Source organism: Bicyclus anynana, chromosome 2 (assembly GCF_947172395.1).
Source record: "Bicyclus anynana chromosome 2, ilBicAnyn1.1, whole genome shotgun sequence".
NCBI lineage: Eukaryota > Metazoa > Arthropoda > Insecta > Lepidoptera > Nymphalidae > Bicyclus > Bicyclus anynana.
The window spans coordinates 340,849-362,497 of NC_069084.1; the positions used below are offsets into that span (position 1 = coordinate 340,849).

General features: G+C 37.0%; 1 protein-coding gene and 1 non-coding gene across 3 annotated transcripts in view; both read left to right on the top strand.

Annotated features, from left to right (window-relative positions):
* The first annotated feature begins 8,703 nt into the window (after positions 1–8,703).
* On the top strand, positions 8,704–8,822 carry LOC112051931 (5S ribosomal RNA). Its single transcript, XR_002887272.1, has one exon. It is a non-coding gene; the product is annotated as a 5S ribosomal RNA (ribosomal RNA).
* Positions 8,823–13,463: 4,641 nt separating this feature from the next.
* The window catches only part of LOC112051927 (uncharacterized), a 46,053-nt gene continuing 37,867 nt past the window's right edge, over positions 13,464–21,649 (top strand). The window contains exon 1 of one of the 2 annotated variants that reach the window (XM_024090786.2): positions 13,464–13,706. The gene's annotated coding sequence lies outside the window, so the exon portion shown is untranslated. The remainder of the gene's footprint in view (positions 13,707–21,649) is intronic. The other variant, XM_024090785.2, reaches the window with a different exon arrangement.

Sequence of the window (21,649 nt, forward strand, 5' to 3'; positions counted from 1 at the left end):
TACTGTAACCTGCCCAAGAGTATGAAGAATTATTGTACCAAGTTTCGTTAAAATCCGTCGAGTAGTTTTTGTTTCTAAACAAACATACAGACAGACAGACGAAAATTTTACTGATTGCATTTTTGCATCAGTATCAATCACTAATCACCCCCTGATAGTTATTTTGGAAATACAGTGCAACCTTAATATAACGTACCTCAATATAACGACTTCCTCGATTTAACAAATTTTTCGTAATCCCCTTGAATTGTCCATAAGAGTCAATATAAAATATACCTTTACATTGCGAACATTCTTTGCGTACAACCTCTTTATAACGAATTTTCAACTATCAAGAAAAAGTATTCATACCTCTAATTAACGAATTTTGCCAACCCAAAACCTTTATATAAAGTTTCTACCAATAATATAACTCTTAATCTTATAATGTGATTCATGTCTCGACATGTTTCGAAACGCTTTTGTTTGTAAAGTAACTTGTAAAGTTGCTGACATCGTCACATCTGTGTTGCCAGTTACTGATGCAGAAGCGGATGAAGACGACGAAGAAGAGGGTGAAATTGATGAGCATAACTTCACAATAAAAGATGCTTATAATGCTTTGAATACAATAAAATCTGTATTTCTCAAAAAGGGAGGTTTGAGTGACGATGTAGTGAAATCCATCACGAAATTAGATTGCGCTTTGGATGTCATAACTTATACCGGTGGTAAACAGACAACTATCAATGACTTTTTTTCTAATAAATGAAAAAAATTGAGATTAAGCTACTATGTATAACCACTTCTTAATTCTTTTTGATTATTAATGTAAGAAAAAAAATTTATTATTGTTTTTAAATACATAGCAAATACATTATAGTAATTTGATAAAAATGTGTTATCATTTATTAGTAGATGTTGTTCGCTATAACAAGATAAGTACGTAATATTGAGGTGAATAAAACTATTCTTTTACCTCTTTATAATGAATTTTAGACCAATCTAACCTCAACATAACAAACCTCAGTTCAACGAATTACTTGATATTACGAATATTTTCTTGTTCCCCTCCGATTTGTTATATCGAGGTTGCACTGTATATTTCATGTACAGAATTAATCTTTCTACAAATTTATTATAAGTATATAGCTAGATAGTAGCACAGAATCATATGTACAAGAGAACCCTTTTTGAAAAATCCATTAAAAATTTTAATTTACGAATGTTTGTTAGTTTATAATGTTGCTATGGATTAGGCACCTAGTGCTATAGGGGGCAGGTTTCGGTGGTGTGCACAGTGCAGGCGACAGCCGGCAGCGAGGCAGCAGGCGCGCGGCAGGCAATTATCACCCGTCCCGCAGTGACAACAGTGTTTTAACGCCTCCGCTGTTTGCTCTTCGTTAGCCTGCGCACATTGCCACATACAGCCTGCAGTATGGCGACAAGTTCTACTTTACAGGTTTCACGTTTTAGGTGCTACGAGTAGGTACCTACCCATGTCAGATGTAAACCTTTTAGTAACGTTCACAACTGGAGCGATAATTTAGAAAGTAGCTTGTGAAATACGTCAGACTAGGTACGTAGAATAGGTAGTTGATTGAGTACATGAATGTGGTACTCATTAAACTAGAAACTTTTAAGAAGTCCTAAGAAATAATGGTAATGACAGACTATTGGTACCTATAAATAAAATGAAAAATGAAATAATTTAATAAAACTACTTAAGTACGCGATACTTGTACATAATATGTACTTATTTTGTGCTTCCGCGTTCCGCCTAGTCATAAATATTTAATTTGCTACATAGATACTGTACCTTTTGTTTCCACTTATTCAAATTCTAAAATTTGTCTAAATGTTTTAGTTTATTTTTCTGTCAAGTCTAACTAAACTGCTGAAAATATGATTGATTCGGATGGAGTGAAATTGAAATTTTTACTTGACTGAGTCAGAAGGAAGGTAATGTATTTCGAGCGTACGTACGTATGTATGTATGTGTGTACCTAATGGGTGCTGCCGTTTTCACTGAAGATACGTGAGAATAACTGACCATCAATGGGGCCCATTACTAGCTTCGCCGATGGACGTCCACTGCAGGACATAGGCCTTTTGTAGAGACTTCCAAACATCAGGATCCTGAGCCGCCTGCATCCAGCGCATACCTGCGACTCGCTTGATGTCGTCAGACCACCCGGTGGGGGGTCTACCAACACTGCGCATTGTAGAGCGGGGCCGCCATTCCAGCATCTTGGAACCCTAACGTCCATCGGCTCTTCAAACTATGTGCTCCGCCCATTACCACTTCAGCTTCGCAACTCGTTGAGCTAGGTCAGTGACTTTGGTTGTTCTGCGGATCTCCTCATTTCTGATTCGATCACGCAGAGATACTCTTAACATAGCTCGTTCCATCGCCCGCTGTGTGACTCTGAGCCTTCTTACGAGGCTCATAATTAGCGACCAAGTCTCGGAACCATAGATCATCATAGCAGCACGCGCTGTTCGAAGACTTTTGTCTTCAGGCACTGAGGAATTTCGGACAAAAAAGATATCGCGGAGTTTTCCGAATGCTGCCCAGCCGAGTTTACACGTTAGGTGTAAAAATATAACAACGTATATAACTCATAGGTGAGTACATCGGGCCGTTTTGGAAACCTATCATCGGTAGAAGTTCAATTATGAGTTTAATAAACTGACCACATCTTTAACATGATTCGTCTGCATCAAAGAGATAACAGTTACGACATCTGCTTTATCATTTATTGAATATACAAAACAATAATAGATTAAATCAAAGAAAACATTTAACAATTAAAACATATCCACGGGAGCTGCCAAGGTAATAACACAACAAAGTAAACAAAGCGCGTGGCGCCCTCGGCTCGCTCTAATGAATTTCCCGTGTTCCGCGCGACTGAGACAGGGACAGAGACAAATGACGCGCTGTCTCCCGGGAGCAAGCCGCGGGAGCAAGTAGGTACCTACAGAACTTTGCGCAACGGCGAATGCCACCTTGCTCTGTACCCTTATCAAACTGGCGGGACAAAAGAAACTTTTGGAAACATAGTAAATACTTCGAAATTCCGTAAAAAATATATATTTATTTAATACCTATTCTGGTTTTTCAATAATGTTTTCAGTTGTTCAGATCAGTACCTAAGTTTCAGTGAAAACATGTTTTTCCTATAGTAATATAGTGATTACACCTACCTACGTTCCATAGATTCGATGAAGAGTTTATCTAGATACCTATGTCAATCGCTCGGCTCCACGGATTTGACTGAAGAGTATGTTAGAACTTTTCAAATACTTGTACTTTTCCCGTTTAGCATTGGAAACAACTTTCGAGGGCCGTTTTTATGAAACGTAACTGCAGTGCAGTCTATACCTACAATGTATTACGTCGCTGTTTTTCCATGTGATTTTCCCAAAAGTTTAGGAAAATAGCATTTTGGTACTAGCAACGACATCTAGCGTAATGACGTAGCTTTATTAAGACAAGCGCCACCTAGCTTAATAATGACGTATCACGTATACACCTGCTAGACAACAATCTTCCTAATTTGCCTACGAACCATTTGATTTCAGAGATATATTACAGATGGCGCTATGATACTCTAAAAATATTGTCCAAATAATAACATGGGTAACACTAACTTTAATAAGTAATAAAAATAAAATAAGCAAATTTAATTTAACATATCATCTAAGTTGGGGTGGGATGGTAGCAAAAAAAGGTAACGTTTATTAATTTTGTAACACATGTTGTTGTGTTGATCGTGTTGACGTCCATAGCTACCATGCCGAATACACCGTTTCTCGTCGGATCACCGAATACACTAGGCGCTGCTGTAAAGTATTGAGTGTGCAAAAATGCGAGAACTGCGTTCTGAACTTCTGAGGGCCTAGTCGCAGTTTGATACGATCGCGTTTTAACTTAAACGCGAATTTCTAAGAAATCGAAACAGCTTCATCTATTGACTATACTGCACAACTGTTTCAATTCCATATTCGCGATAACGTTGGATAACGCGACAGTAGAGATGAGTCCCTCACTCATGAGGCGCCTCGTTTGAGGTACTCGTGATTGCAAAATTAAAGAGTTCCTCAAATTTCAACATTGAACCACCTCACTTCACTCTTCAGTTCTCACTTGAAAATTGACATTGACAAATTGAGTATTGACTTAATACGCGATGTATAGACGCGAGTACGAGTGAGTATTGAGTCGAGCGATTGAATGCACTAAGTGAGCGAGTGACAGTGAATCGCCATTGTTCATATTTCTATTTATCTTATGAACAACCACCTGCTTATTTATTGCGTAGTACATTTCTCTATGTAATAATAAAAATGTTTCTAAAATAAAATAAAATATATAATAAAATAAAATTCTCAAGTAATAATTTATATACAACATTTTTTAATTATTTAATATTATTTCTGTAAGCATTCATAATTTAATTTGACGTATGTATTTTAACCATGTGTATCCGATCTAAAAGCGAGTACCTACGTGAGTCGCTAATAAATATTTTAAGCGTATGAATTTTTTTGTAGAATGAAGGAGACGGGTGATAAAAAAAGGGGATACATGTTAAACACTTCATAGTAAGGAGCTTCCTAATACTGATTAAATACTGCGAATGTGAAGTACTTGTATATACCTATTAATTACTTGTATGTGTGTGAAAATCTAAGTGTGTTATTATTGAGATTAATGTATAAAAATAAACAAAAAATAGTATGGAATAATTTTATTAAGCAATTAGCAATCACATATTTGCGTGTAAGAATAAAATCAGGCGTACTTTATTACCGTCCAATCGGTTACGCCTATCAGTAATGACATGTCCAGCTTTCGAAAATACTCTTTCGGAAGGAGTTGATGTAGCCGGAACACAAAAGTGTTTTTTTACTACATCATATAGACGTGGATATATGTGCCTTTTCTTGTACCACCATAAGATAGGGTCTTCGGCATTCTTCCTGCTAATAAGAGGCTCCTCAAAATATTTATCGACTTCAATGATTGCAGCTGCTGTTGGGTTTTGCTTTTTAACTGCATCTACTACTTTTAAATCAAAATCATCCCATATCGAAGGCATTGGTATATTTGTATCACTTTGTGAAACATTTTCGGTAATTTCTGTGTTAATTTCACTAAGCGATATAACTGATTTAGCCGCTATATTATAAAGATATTTCTTTGCATTATCAGCACTACTTTTTTTGTCGTCCGGAAAACCAAATGTCTTGAATCTTGGGTCCAAAAGTGTACTTACAGCAAATAATTTATTATCTTCAACATTTCTAAATCTACTTGTTAAATCTGTAACGAAACGCTTGGCCATCCGCTTGATTATTTGAGGAATGTTTGCGTCTTGTGTGAACGCCTCACACTTCATTTTGAGCAAATTCGCTAATACTATAATTTGCGATACTGTTATATGTTTTTCCGCACTCATAATTTCAGTTACTGATTTGAAGTGACGTAATAAATCACAACATTTCGTTAAAATTTCTATATCGTCAGGGGTCAAATTAGGCGTATTGGGATAATTGGTCGCTATTGTGGAAATAACACTTTTTTTTGTTTCTAAAATCCTCTCAAACATATCGAACGTAGAGTTCCACCGTGTTATCACGTCTTGTTTTAGTTTTAATTTTTTTTCTCCTAATTGATTTTGCATGGCTGTAAGGCGCTCACTAGCCAAAACACTCCTCTGAAAAAGTTCTACAATGGTTTTTACTTTGGTTTGGGTCGTTTTAATTTCTGATAAACCGGCTTGCACTATTAAGTTTTAGGTGTGTGCGAAACATGGCACTTGCTTCCACTTTAATAAAGCAATGGCAGCTTGAATATTATTGGCATTGTCTGTCGTCACTGACACTACTTTTTCGATGATATTCCATTCGGTGCAAAATTTTTTTTAATAAATCAGCTAAGTTTTGCGCGGTATGGCGTTGTGTGTCTGGGATACATTCTAACATTACCGCCTGAATATTGCTATTTTCAACAAAATGCGCTGTAACGGCAACATACTGATGATGAGAAGCAGAAGTACAGGCATCCGTAGTAAGGGCAACATATTCCGCTTGTCCTAGTAATTTCGTCACATCTTCTCTTACGATGTTATAAAATTTTAATAATAACGCTTTTGATAGCGTCTTGCTTGATGGAGGAACATACGTAGGACACAGTTCTTTTATAAATGTTCGAAATGAATCGCTTTCCACGATTGTAAAAGGCAAATAATTTTTGACAATCATTTGTAGGAGTAACTTATTAATAGTTTCCGTTTTCTTTAATGATAGTGGTTTCGTACAATATTGACTGATTTGGTTATTCTGATTACGAACAAGGGGACGACGATCCGGAGCAGATGTTGCTGGTAAAAATTGAGTAGAACCCTCGGGGCAGGCGGAAGATGACTCACCCTGAGACGTAGATGTAATCGCAGGTGTAAACATTATATCAGCATTATCCTGAATCCCTGCTAGGACAAGGGGATGAGCGGATTTTAAATGTCTGGTTAAGTTATAGGGGCCTGCACCCTTGTGCGACAAAATTTTCATGCAAATTGTACATTTAGCCTTATATTCTCCCAAATCCGTAAAAAACTCCCAAGTTTTCGATTTTTTTACTGTTGGAGCCATTATCCCGCCAAATATGTAGAATATATATATATATAATATGAAAGGTAAAACCAACACCAGCAACCAGTATATCCACCACAACACCAACAATATTAAAACATGCAAATAAGTACAAGAAAACACAAAAGACGAATTAATTAAAAATACGTGCACCTCCAAGATCAACATAGGCAAACTAATATTATTATTATTACTCAAAATCAAAACAAAATATAGAAAAAAATATTTTATAAATACTATGAACTCTAAACTTTAACTATGATATTGAATTATGAACCCTAAAAACATGAGTATTAGATTTGTAATCTAGTGTCATTGATTCGTATTTCGTTTATTTTTGCAGTCAAAAAATAATAACTGAAAGAAAAGATGTGTGGGAGAGAGACGAAAAAATCCTTATCGCAAGTTATAGGAATTGACGCCCCCGTCCGCCCCTCGCCTCGCCTCCGACATTCCACTGAATATCGGCCATCGGCGAGATCGGCGCGTCGCGATGCATTGCGTACGACTCCTCGCCTCAAATGAGGGGTCCTCACGAGGTCCTCGCGAGCACCTCACCTCGTCCTCCCTCAACCTCATGTAAAAATAATGAGTTACCCATCTCTACGCGGTAGTAACAGTGTATGATAATATCTAAAACTCCCACTAGGCACACTGTCAACGCCGCAATGTTACTCAAGGCGATAATTGCGCGTTGATTACCGCAGGCGTTTACTTTATTGCATCATACAATTTGTCTACCTACCTGCGAATAGTTTTCACATTGTCATTCACTTGTGTTCCATCTTCCATTAGAAAGCAATACACGTATTCAATATCAAAAGGTCTTTTAATTAACAAAACCACGAAGATCAAGTCCGAAAGCAAACACACACTGTTCAGTTTTGAAGCATGCATATTACGATTCTGCATGTTGCCAGGTACCAGAAGGCTTGTTGGCCGTTCTTTTATTATACCCTACTCTCTTTGGTGTTGAGTAGGTTTGGACTGAACAAATTCTATGTATTCGTTTTATGGCTTGTTTTATTAAGAGTACTAGCGGACGCTCACGACTTCGTCCGCGCGGAATTCAGTTTTTCACAAATCCCGCGGAAACATTTTTAATAGATTATTTAGACATTATCACACGTTTTAAATATATTATCATCCAGTCTATTAAAAAAACACCACAAAGCATTATTTTAAATGTATCAATGTTTCAACTCGAACTCAGGAGTGGAAAAGCGACGTACAGCTTAATAAATGACTGTTGTCGTCTACATCAATTACTTTATATCAATTTAAATAATATACCTACGACTACAAGTAAATATTTAAGCGTCTGTTTGTAGGTTTTAACTGACAGTTTTTAACTGACTGTATATACGATACTTAATTCAAATAACGTATTTTTTAATTTTTTTGTTAGTGTGTTAGTTTGTTTCAGAGAATCTCTAAAAGTCAAGTCCTGTCATCAGGGGTTGCCTGTTAGAGATTGCATATACTGAGGATAAAAGCAGCATACATTACTTCGTATGTCATGATCAGTTATTGCCACTCAGTAGGTCCAACCTAACCTGGGAAAGAATAACAAACATGGAACATAAACTTCTTGTATTTCTGTTATCCAGCCACGAGCTAGATTACTTTTGAAAATAATCTTCCTGTCGATTTCGGAAGCCAAAATTGTCTTTCTAGTGAAAGCAATAATAGATAGTAGAGAACGAGTTTAATTTATTATACTGGTCCCGCAGTTTGGGAACTTTCAAACATGAAAGTGAATATATACGGTCGAATTGAGAAACCTCCTCCTTTTTTGAAGTCGGTTAAAAAGAACAGTTAATACACTATGATCTGTGCTATGAACAAGAGGCCGAGCGAAAAGCGTGCTCCCCAGCGCGACGTAAATCAGCGCACGCATGGGGCAGCGACATCTGGCAGATAATGCGCACACCTCGTCGTAACCATGTGTCGTACTACTGTGGTATCGCATAAGGATGCTCCACGAGTTAGTTCATAAATATGGCGCATTTGTAGCGGCGCTATAAACGACTTATACTTATCAATCTTTTTACCTAATCTGTCGCCAACGTCCATACCATGTTGAATACACCGGTTCTCGTCCGATCACCGAAGTTAAGCAACATCGGGCGCGGTCAGTACTTGGATGGGTGACCGCCTGGGAACACCGCGTGATGTTGGCTTTTTGGTGCTTTTTATCTTTAAGTGTTTTTGAGATAGCATGGGTACGGTGACAGACGCCTGTATAATAAACGTTCATAAAACGTACTATTATCATGAATCGCGGCAAACTTTCCCGAACACCCGAACCATGTACCACATGAAACGAACTGTAATCCGTTAAATAAAAATTGTCAACAGCTTTTTTAGTTTGAAAAGGATTTAGAAATTAAAATTCTGAGAAGAAGCTAAGTTCTTACATCTAATGGTTTTTTACAGTGGGAAGCGACTTAGAATACTTCAAAATGCATTTTATGACAGAGGGGATTGTGTTGCCGTTTAAGTTGTGATATGTATGTACATATGAATCACACCATTATCACATCACACTAAAATTATTTTTCACTTTACGCAGCGACTAATGAAGCGATTAAGCTAAAATTTGGAATGGAAATAGATTTTACTTTGTATTAACACATAGGTAACTTTCATCCCGGAAAAATCCATGTTTTTTGCGATATTTGAGAAAAACTGAATTCCACGCGGACAAAGTCGCGAGCGTCTGCTAGTTTCTTATAACTATATCAACCACGGAAAAACCGAGCGAAAATTACTTTTTAACACTTTTGTAATTGTTCAAGTGGTTTCTTTCGGTTTCGGTATTGCAATTAGCTAATAGGCAAAGTACCATCTTTTCCCACGGCGCGGCTCTGACGAACGGCCGAGTTTCGCCAGCGCTACCGTTTAGAGCGGGGCAGCTCTAACGCTGCATAGCTTCTCAACGTGGCTCGTGACTCATGACGGCCCCTTGTTTGAGGCTTTTATGGGACCCATGGAGAGATTTTTGAAGTAACCTAACAAATTGTACCTGTCTAGACAAAGAACGTAGATTACCATAACTAAAATATTTAGTCTAAAGAAGGTGGTCAAAATTATTTTAACATAACATGTCGAAAATTTATTCAATTAAATTGGATGAAATGATTTTTTTTTTATTATAAAACGATTTCTTTTAAGAACAAGCCTTTTACGCATCGGATGAAGAAATAACCTCCAAGGAAGCGGTGGCGAAAAGAAGGTTGAGAACCTTTGCTTTTATAGGAACCCATAACTCGGGAGTCAAGGCGAACGAGGATGAGTGGGCATCTGTGGCAATGCTCTCGCCAAAACGATTACAGGCACCGTGCCATTCCCACACACGGTAAGTAGGACGTCTGTCATACGTCACTTTACAACGATACTTTACCTAAAATAATCATAATATGGAACAATAATAGTGGCTAAAACTATTATTGTCTATCTAAAACAGAAGTAGATAAAACAGCAAGCAAACAAACTTTTTTGGTAGATTTCGATATCATTTATACGAAAAAGGAAGGCGAGCCTGGCAGAAGACGCTCCTTACAGGAACAGCTATTTATATTCTATGTAGGTACCTGTATGTCATAAAAGTTAGGATCTACAAGTAGTACGTACTAGCCGCCAAGATTCGTTGCAGAGATGGCGTAAAGAAGTGGTAGTAAATATATTTGTATAAGTTTTATAGCTCCCACCCCAATAACTACTCACCGTCTACGAGGCTCAGGTCAGAACTTGTATGGAGTACTGAAGTCACCTTTGGGGTGGTTCTGCAAAATATCATTGGTAATTAACCGTTGACACAGGCGAAATTGCAGACATTGCAACATCGTCGCAATGTAGCTTATCTGTCGGTTTTTTACCGAATTACCTTTGGTGAGTGTGATCAGGAACTTCACCATCTAGTTCCTCCTTCTCCTTTCTACCACAGAACAGCGAGACGTCGCAAACGGTGGCATCCATATATTGTGGATGTCCAGGCAACTCGCACGAAACGATTTGCATCCACATTTCTAATTCGCACAGCAAAAATTTGGAATGGCTTTCCGGCATTTGTATTTCCTGACTTAAATTATACGCCTTCAAAGCAAGAGTGAATAGGGACCTGCCTATACAAATGCTGTATAGGTAGGTCATCATTACCATCACTATCAGCGCCTCCATAGAACATAAGTTTTTTGATCCTCCCTGTAACCTGATTAATGTCGTAGAAGGATAAAGACCGCTAGGCTTTCCGTTGCGGCGTCGCCACTGCAACACTGTGATATCCCAAAGTCCATCCGGCTTGTATTATGTATATTTTTAGTAATAAGTATAACTGAACACAGACGCAACTCCAAAATGCTGAATTCTTGTAAAAACAAGGCCTACTCGTACCCTTGTATGAATTCAGCAGATTTCATTTTATCAAAGCGATTTATTTCTGCTCTTAGAGCGATGAAAGTAGGTACCTACGTGCACGCGAAAAATGTTTCTTGGTTAAAAATTATTATGTAAGTACCTTCACGTCAAGTAAATTAACAATCATCTCCGAATATTGAATTCATAGACAAAGACGTCAGTTTCAGGCATTTATTTATACAAATAGGTACATGCATGTACATTGTACAGCCGCTGAGCTAAAGCAATTATCTGTTACTACTCGTATATCGTAAATTGTAATTGGTCTTTACTCACTGTGTGATGTAACCGCATTCATTCACCAGGTGGAGCTTTCATTGCCCGAGGCGCTCTGTGCGTGCCAGCATACTGTATAAGTTGTAACCTACCAAAATATAAGAAAAATATACCTTCTTTATCATATACGGAATGTAATATTGTCGTTCTGTTAATTCAAATGAGTGCGCATACCGCAGCAATCAATCACAATTCTAACATCGGCGACATCTTTAGCATTTTGCACGTCCTGTGTTTAAACAGATATCAATGCACAAAGCTATTGAAAAAGCGGACAGCAGAGTGGTAAAGTTAAGTAACGTGAACTATACTAATTAAATACAAGAATAGAAAATAATTTTCATATCTGACCGGGAAAATAAGCTCTAAAAGCAGAACCGGAAAGCAACTAACACATTAGCTTATTTGAAATTGTAATTTGTATTTAGAGACAAACAAACGCAACGCAACTCTATAAAAACTGGTAACTCATTTAAAATTTGGCAAGCGATAAAATATAGATATTTTACAGCATCGGCAGAGAAAGTGGAGGCTTTCACGCGGAGGCAGAATTAGGAGCCGACGCTAATACATTATGCTAATCAGCGCGACAACACGCGGGTAGCTGACCCCTGTTGTGTAACCGCGACGAAAGCTTCGGACTGCGCTGATAACTGCGGTAACATTGACAACACGCTGCCTTTGCGGATGTTTAACACATTTATCGTGATAATAAGTGTATTGTCCAGTCCAGGCATTCGCTGGCTCAGGGTCGTGGTTTTTGGAAGTCCCTACAAAAGGCCTATGTCCTGCAGTGGACGTCCATCGGCTGATAAGACGATGATGATGAAGTGTCCTTAATATGCTACAATTCAAAAACGGACAATCCAGGAATAAATTATAAAGGAATATATAGAACAACATGAAAGAACAGACCGAAGTGTTACCGTGTTAAAGGCCGAGCGCTGAGCAACAAGATGTGTAGTACGTACATTTATACTACTCATAGTACGAAAGAACATACTAATAAAAAATACAAAACAACAATGTTGTTGCCGTATGAAAAGTGGCTGTAATCTCGCAGATACCATTCTCTACCATGAACACAGCAATGATGCATCTTGGCAGCAGCAATAAACGTGACAGAAGTACTTCCCTCGACGAACTCTGTCACAAAAAGCACTACTACTAATACAACGTAAGATCAACTAAGCCGATATAATATTATAAAAACATCACCGCGCGGTCTCACGACCCTCAGGAAGGAAGCACAAAAACTGGTTTAACATCACAAAAAAGGGAAGGGACCCGCGGCACAAATTAATAGAGAACACCGCCACGGGTTGACCAACTGTTAAAATATACGGTTACCGACTTATTAAGATATAGTTAGATAGTACAACACCGCGGTGTGGTTCCCGTTTCCGTGAGAATACGGGGATGAAATAGCCTATGTTAATGCTGATAATTGACATTGTAGCTTTCCATTGGTGAAAATAGTTTCACCCTTCTAGATTCGTAAAAAACACATTGAAAATAAAATCTTCACTCTATATGACATTAGTTTAGATAAGTTTCCTGCAATTTTGACGACCTCAGTGGCGCAGTGGTATGCGCGGTGTATTTACAAGACGGAGGACCTGGCTTCGATTACCGGTTGAGCTAATTGAGGTTTTATTAATTGTTCCTGGTCTGGCTCCAGGTCGGTCGTGGCTAGTTACCACCCTACCGGCAAAAACGTGCCGCTAAGCGATTTAGCGTTCCGGTAAATGTCGTGTAGAAACCGAAAGGGATGTGGATTTTCATCCTACCACCAGGTAAGATTGTAGTCAAGGGCTAACTTGTAAAGAATAAAAAACATACATAAACAGTGATCTATTTGGAAATCTTTTCAACAGTTTTCGAGTTTATCGCTACGCGACAGACACACACAGACGAAGTGGTCGGCCTTACATCTCTACTACTACTATCTATAAAGACAAAATTCTTTTTATGTACTAGCCATGTCACTTAACCATGATTAATATCGCAACATCAAACCCAGGACCTATTGAAGCCTACACCTCACATAACATAAGCACACAGTCTGCCACTGCGCTATGGAGTCGCCCAGTACCCGTGTCCACCGGTGCCTCTCTCCGACCGTCCGCAGCGACCAGCAAGCAGTCCAACCTCGGCTGCGACACCAGGCGCACGCGGCACCAAACCTGCACTAAGCCTGCACCAACTGACACTGAATAAAAAATCAAGAACTCTCCATGAAGTGATGAACCATTTTTATTAGATGGAAAATGTGATTCAGTCATATGCGCTGATATTTATTTTTAATTTTCCTGGATTTTTTTGAGTGAATTTTTTGTTGGTGTGGATTCGCGGTGGCAGCGATTCGAAAGGTGAGTGCTTTCTTATATAGTTTTAAATTTAATTTACTAAATTTATAAAATACATCTAAAATTTCTTTACAATACTAATGATTAATTAATGTAAATGTTTGTCAAAAATTTTTTTATAATTAAATAAGAAATTAACCACATCATTTTAAAATATTAAGTTATTACATAAGTAACGTCTAGTTTATGTAATATAGTTTTTTTTACCAATTTAATTTCAATAACAAATTTACACAAAAGAAAATAATCAAAAGGTTCTAAATATATACTTAGTCTAGATCGTAATTGTATCGTATGAATTCTATAAATCAGAGAGTCTTAATCTAAGTGATTCGTAAAGTTATCAGAAATAACTCGCTGGAAACTTGTAACATAATTTTCTCTCCGCAAGACGCAGTTTTCCAAAAATGAAAATGTCGTGAAAGTGCATTGATAGCATAGCTGCGCCGGCGACGAAGGCGTTAATATTATGGTAATTCTAAGCGGCCATTAGAGCAGCGCTATATACCGATCGACGGAAACGCTCCGCCGTTCAACAACATTGCTTTACTGCTAAGTCGGTAAAACTACTTTTATATGTAATTGTTATTGCCTATGTACACGCATAGTACAATTATGTAAAAGATCTATAGTGTAGTACTCTGAGAAATTACCATTACAAGTGTTTCCCCTAGCATGAAACTTGGGTCCTCTAATTTATTTAGTAACATGTTTTCAAAAATATAATTTACTAGTAGAGCCACTATCCCTACTCTACACTACTCTACCCCTACCCTACCCCTATCCTACCGCTACCCTACCGCTACCCTACCCCTTGACTCTTAAACGTTTGTATGGGAAATAGAAAAGAGTTGTTTGTATAGTTTTCCCGGCTATTATTCAAATTTTTTTCACCTTTTAAACGTTCCCTATACCTCCACGAACATTTCAAAACCAAGATAAGATAAATCCGTTCAGCCGATTAGTTAAAAATATCCCAATTGAGTAGTTATAAGTGTGACAGTACCTACATGGTTATTGCTTTCAATAGCTTTGTACTCATGGTCTCTCGGATTTCAATTCACCCCTAAATTAAGAGTAAAGGATTGAGGTATTGAGAACTTGAAAGTCTTAAAACTATTATAGACTGTAGATTCATAGTCCAATAACTCGTTGTGTTATGTGTTGTTAACTTTCATGCTACTTGCGCATGTTAGAGGCGCCTGTACATTGTACATTAAAGTTGTTATTACTGTCCCCCGCCCCCCGCCGCCCGGCGCTTGTACACTTAAGTTGTTATTACCGCCGCCGGTTATCAAAATGTAGTGTCGGTGAGATGGTATCTGATGCGCTTGGTTACCTACCACTTTCTTACCGGAACCGACTACGAAATATCTCGACGCATTCTACCAGTACCGCTCCGTCGAGACAGGTACTTCTCTTGACTACGATAAACATATTTCTAAACGATTCCTGAAACAATCAGGTAACGGAAATTACGTGCTATGATGATCACGTCATTTTCTGAAATTCTCTTTTATAGAAACTCATTCGTAACATTAATGTCACCGAGTTGGTGATAAAGCATGAGCTTAATTGAATTTATAGATCTGATTTAGTGATCAATGAAACAGATCAGGGTTCATTTTAAAACTGCGTTAGTTGTAAGTTTGTCATATTGTTGATTAAAGTAATGATTGATTATCACTATAAAATTGATTATATATTTTCTTAATGGCGATGAATTGTAAAAGCTATCAGCTTCGCTTTCGCCTACAGACAAAGTTCAATGTCGCTGTAAATTGTACATTGAATGATATTTATAGTGTAGCATTTCTAACCAGATTCTGTATTCCATTGCGAAGGCAGAACGCGCTAATCTCAGGAACTACTGGTCCGATTTGAAAAATCATTTCAGTGTTAGACAGCCCATTTATCGAGGAAGGCGATGAACGGAAACGGGAATCACGCGGGTAAAACTGCGCGGCGTTAGCTAGTAAATAATAATTAGAGGCGTAAATAGGCTGATGGAAAGTTAACTACTAGACATTTAGAAGTAAAACAATAAATTACGATGTGAATTTTTCATTACAAAGTAGAGCAATCTTTAGAGTTTATTGAACATGAGTAAAATATTCCTAGAAGATAATCTTCGGGACTGTATAGTTACCACACCAAGCGATTTAGCGTAAGTGTAATGTGAAAAAATGTATTTTTCGGGGATATATTAAACATATTTCGGTTTATAAACCGTAGTACCAAATTAGAACGATATCAACTGAGACTGCTTCGTCAATTAACATCACGTAATATCGCAGCTAAGCGCTAAGTTGTCAATGAATACATCAATAAATAGAAGAAATGATAATCAAAGTAATTGAAACCCAATATCCGGTTCAGTTACATAAGCTATAGGAAAGCATAGTTTGTAGTGCGAGTACATAACACTACTAACACTATAATCATAACATCAGCTAACAGTTGTCAGTCAATCAAGCATGGTGTCAGCAACACGATACCCCGTCACCTAATAGGATGATCAACTTCATACCACACTGGGCACTGATTGGGGGTGTTACATTTCAAATCACAAAAAAAGCTGAGAAACCTTTTAAAGTAGAGATAGAGTTGCTGAAATATCGATATCGAGTAATGGATAGTTTGGATATACAAAATCTCATAACTATCAAATATAACAACAACACTTCTTAATTTAATTAACACTTCTACTTCTCAAACGGGTCAAACATTCTGAGACTCGTGTTGAAAAGTGAGCCGAACATGGGTTGCTAATGATGACTTTTTAATTCTCACCTGATTACTTTAAAATAAAGAAAGTGAGTCTGTTGCTTAAATGGCACTGAACCCTGAAACCTCATAATTACATTCAATGAAGGAAGGTACACCCTGTAGGATATTGTCATAATTACTAGCTTTCTTAGTGACCCACCCTTCCATATAATATGAGAGGGGGTATGCAGCTTAGATCTACCAAGCAGCTAGGCTATTCTGTAACGATATTTTTATAACTCGCAAGTGCGAGTTACGAGTTGACTTGTAACTCTTTCTGTTTAACACGATACTTTGGAATGAGAAAGATGGCGGTGAATTCGAAACTTGCACTTGCAAGTAATACAAAACATCGTTAGAGAATAGCCGCCGTGCTGATTAGTAAGTGGACGGGTGATGCAATTTAATTACACTGATTTTCAGCTCAACTCAAAGTAACGACACTGCGTACAAAATAACATATCATTAAAATGACAGAAGCCAACCCACATGACAGGAGCGTCTACGTTAGCTATAGCTAAGACTGATAAGGCAGTCCAGCACAAAAATGCTCACAATAGCACGAAGCAACGACACTCGATGAGATGTGCACAAAAACCGGCGCTAGTATTGGAAAGCGCCAACAATGCGCCTCTGCATACAATGCTGCTGCGTACACAGATCGTGTCGGTAGGTTTTGTGAGCTCTAGTGACTTTCACTGCGGTTCAAGGGCGAAAGGGCGACTGCGCCCGCGCGACACGACTGTCGCCTCTTGGTCATTTCTTCACATTCAATATGAAACATAATAATAACATAAGTCTGCCCTTCTCTATTGTTGGATAATTTTCTATGATAAAAGATAATTTCGTCAACATATAATTATAATCGCGATAGTACTGATATAAACGATGCCTTACTAACTCTGTTTGGTGGCAAAACAAGGTTGTCATCGCGACTATCTAGTCCGTGGAGATACCTTTTCTAGACTGAACAAAATGAACATTTGAGAAATACACATAAAAATTAAAATTAACGAATATAATTGTCAAAAATTCCTAGACACGAGTGTGCATACAACAAATACATCAAATCTTTTAAAGTTACAACTTGGAATTTTTAACTTACTTGTAGATTACGAATATAATCCACCGTACCAGTACCAGTATTATAATGTTTGAACTCAAAGTACCAATTTTAAACGTCAATACTTAAAATGGTGGGGGATGGGGATTTCAATAATATCTAGACTAACTCTTCATTAAATTCAATCGTTGATTTTTTGTAGAATCATATTATTTAGTTACAATATTATAACGCTATTTCGTAAACAATTACCTGCATACCTTATGAATGCTATTCAAACCCAAAAAAGAGCGATCGAAAGTATTCAGGCGCCCTTATCAAACAGCATCAACAACATCTCAATCGAGAATTAAGATGCTTCTATTGTGCGCGGTACTAACCTGCCACCGCCTCACATAACAATAGAAAGTCAATACATTTTTATGTATTTGATGCAATATTTGTAATAATAAATCACGTTACCTAAGCATACTTTGTTACATATCTGTTTATATTGGTAGAGAGCATTGACCTAGTTAGAAAAGTCCAGATAGGCTGAATAGGTCGGGGTGAACACTGACACAGGGATAGATTATAATCTGAAATAGAACTTGGGCTACTATACGTGCCCTCATATTCTCATAGCGGTAAGTAGTACCTATCTTCATATGCGACACATAATAAAAAAAATCATTATCGAAATAATACTAATTAATCATTTGACCTTTTTTATTATGATCACGTTAATTTCCATCCTATACTTGGGCTCTAGACCTTATGAGTAGGATGAGGATGAAATCAAACGTCTCACCCATCCACTGTCCAGTAATGACCTTCTAAAGCGGTCGGTAAGCAGTGTCACGGTCCAGCGTCTGTCAAGTTCTTGACACAGTCCCACGACCATTGTTCGCGGGAAAATTACTCTTGACCTTTCCCATGGTGGTGATGGTCGCCATGGCAGGTCGACGACCTCTCCGAGATGACTTTCTCGAGGAAAGTTGTCATCTCTGAGTATGAGTATGAACACACAGACTGCCGGAACTGTATTACATATATTGACATAACGCTTTTAGGATTGCTTGATAACACAAATATTGTTGATTTTATAATAATAACTAGCGAATTTGTTTCATTTTCTTTTTTTTCCGATCTCGAAGTTTTGTTGGACTGGACTTGAAATCGGAGATTCTCATCTATTGGTGTTGAAATATTGTCACTCACATTTATAAACAGTCATTTCTCATTACGATTATTTGGACAGAAGGAAAGTGAAATATCAGCAAATAATACATAAATATAAAATTTTAATAAAAAATCTGCTCGTGTTTATAAAATCGGTGTAAATATTTTTGATATTTTCGCAGGTTAGTGTATGTTTCATCGTAATTAAGGTAGGTGCTCATTTTTATGCGTTTGTGACAAACATCCTTACAAACTTTCTATTTTCAATATTAGGAGGATAAATATGCCTGTTTTACGATATTTTTATGGTGTTGCGTAACAAACGGTGAAAGAATCGCACCCAAGTCTAACTTTCTTTATTAACACACCACTTAGCCCTGTTTACAGAAGCTTTCATTTATATTATAAAAGTCTGTTTAGCGTTGCGCTTACATCTGATGGACCTGGAGCGATTCTCAGCTTAAATTGATTTTTATAGGGTCAATGTAGACTGGGCTGATGTAGGACGTCAATAAAGTATATCTACTCAAATATCTTGATCCTCTGATCTTGGCCGATTTCCACTTTAAAGATATCATTACTTAATTGGTGAGAGCGCTGACAGGCGCTAAGTAAGTGTCATTGAACGAATAAAAAATCTTTACTTTAATTCCGTATATTTTCCGATAGATCGTGTTGATATCAGTTTATCAGCTTACACGAAAACAATGATAAATTAATAACCGCCACGTGGAGTTGAGTCAACTTTAATTGTTAATCGTCAACCATAATCGTTTTAGTCAATGGTCTTATGGCGGAAAGCTTCAATCAACACCTTTAAGAATTTGATTGGGACCTGACCTATGACCACTTTAAGAATAATTAGTGTAGTAGTATAATGGTATTAATATTAAGTTTATATTGTAAGAATCATAACAGAGATAATATGCTGATGAATATTCGCCCAGCGAAAAACTACGTAAAATAAAAAATAAATAGTTTTTGCTTGACTGTTGGATCAAATGCCGGATACAGAAAGCAGTAATCCTTAACTTTTGTTAGGAGGGTTCTCACTTTGGAGCCCTGACCATTTATATAATATAAAATTTTTATAAACTTCTATACATTTAATTTACGAGAGAAAAGATCCATACTAGTATATGTATCTACAAAACACAGTCGTGTATTCTTTTCGTGCCATAACCATATTTAAAACTCGACCTTTTAGAAAGTAAGAGTCTAGAATGCGTAAACGTTTCTTCTTTCTTAAACAAAAAAGTAGATTAGAAAAGTGTTAGCTAATCCAAATATACAAGTAAATTAATACTTAAATATTAATATTTCGATGTTTATACATTCATGATATTTGTTATTTGAATACTTACAATTTATTAGTGCTAATTTATTATCCATACTACACCACAACTACACTTTCGTTTGTGACGTTTGCATAATTATAGCGATATCATTTCAAATATTAATATTTAATGAATAATCAAAACTGGCATTTTCTGCGAAAAGCCGCATTATCATTTCAACTGTCTAATTTAAAAGCGAAAGCAGACATGTTTAGGAGGTAATAAATATATAAAAGTGCTGTGTTTAAGCTGTACCTAACTGAGTACACTTTAACTGAATTATAAAACTACCTATTATTGTTTTAAGATTGAAACTAATTTCTGTACTATTAAAACAAAAAGCTGACTCAATTCCAGAATTTTCAGAAATACACCCAACTAGTCTTTAAAACCTTAAAGTAACGCAGATGCATATACAAGCAAATTTTTGGTGATAATCCTCAGACGAAAACAAGTAAGGCACAGTTTGAGATGTTGAATAGTTTACTTTGGGAATACTTGCATAACACTTTTCTATCTAGATTAAAATTCTTCCCAAAGTTCTGTGAGAGAACCCGAAGATTAAACGCTAGTATGTGCGGAAATGTGCGGTGAATATAAACACAAACAAAAAAGTAAAAAGCTATAAATAAATGTTGGTATGTATGGCCGAGTCGCGTGCGACGCGCTGTGCGAGTTTGTGGCGCGGCGGCGCGTGCGCACTGTCGCACGGGAATATTAGTGGGTACATAGATTATAATCTTATATTACACAATATAATGTAATAATTAATTACTGGTTTAGCCGCTTACTAACTGAAAGAGCATACCACTGAAAGAGCATGTGCTCATTACAAAACTGTAAGTCACATGTCATTTTATGTAGGCAGATTAAATACTAACTTAGTACATTCTGATTTGGCATGAAGACAATCTATACTTCTGTTAAAACTAACAACAAATTACAACAGGTCAAATTCTGTACATTGAAGTTATGCATTTTGGAAATGTTAGTTGGAGGGCACTATACATATAATCGATTTTTTGTCTGTCCCTATTTTTGTTGACCGAGCATCACGCTGAAACTACTAAATGATTCCAAATGAAATTTGGCTCTAGTTAAGATAATCCGAAAATGGTTATTGGATACTTTTTGTCGCGAAAGTTAAATTAAAATGGTGTAAAACAGGGATTGAAAATCCTTAATCTTTCAAGTAACTTTTGTAAAAAATTTTATTTATACTACCAGAAAAATACTAAAAATAATGTCATTCAAGATTTTTAATTGTACTACTAAATGGTTAAAAAGGGATTGAAGATTTTTTAACATAAATCACTAAAATTTTGAGTTGCGAAAATATAAATATAAGAAAGGGCGTGAAATGAGGGTTGAAAGTTTACATCGATTGCTACGCGTCAAGGACGTCCGCGAGTCAAATATATGTTGATCCAGTTTAATTGCAACACATTTAAAATTTTCACAACTGCCGACGGTTTCAATGTTTTAATTTTAAGTTGAGAGACGCCGGCTCCGTCAGCAATGGAGCCGCGCAAATTCCTAGCGCACGTCGACTTTTCCGCCATATGTGGAGCGCGGCTGTTTCTCCGGCGATACAGTTTCACACACTCACTCACTTA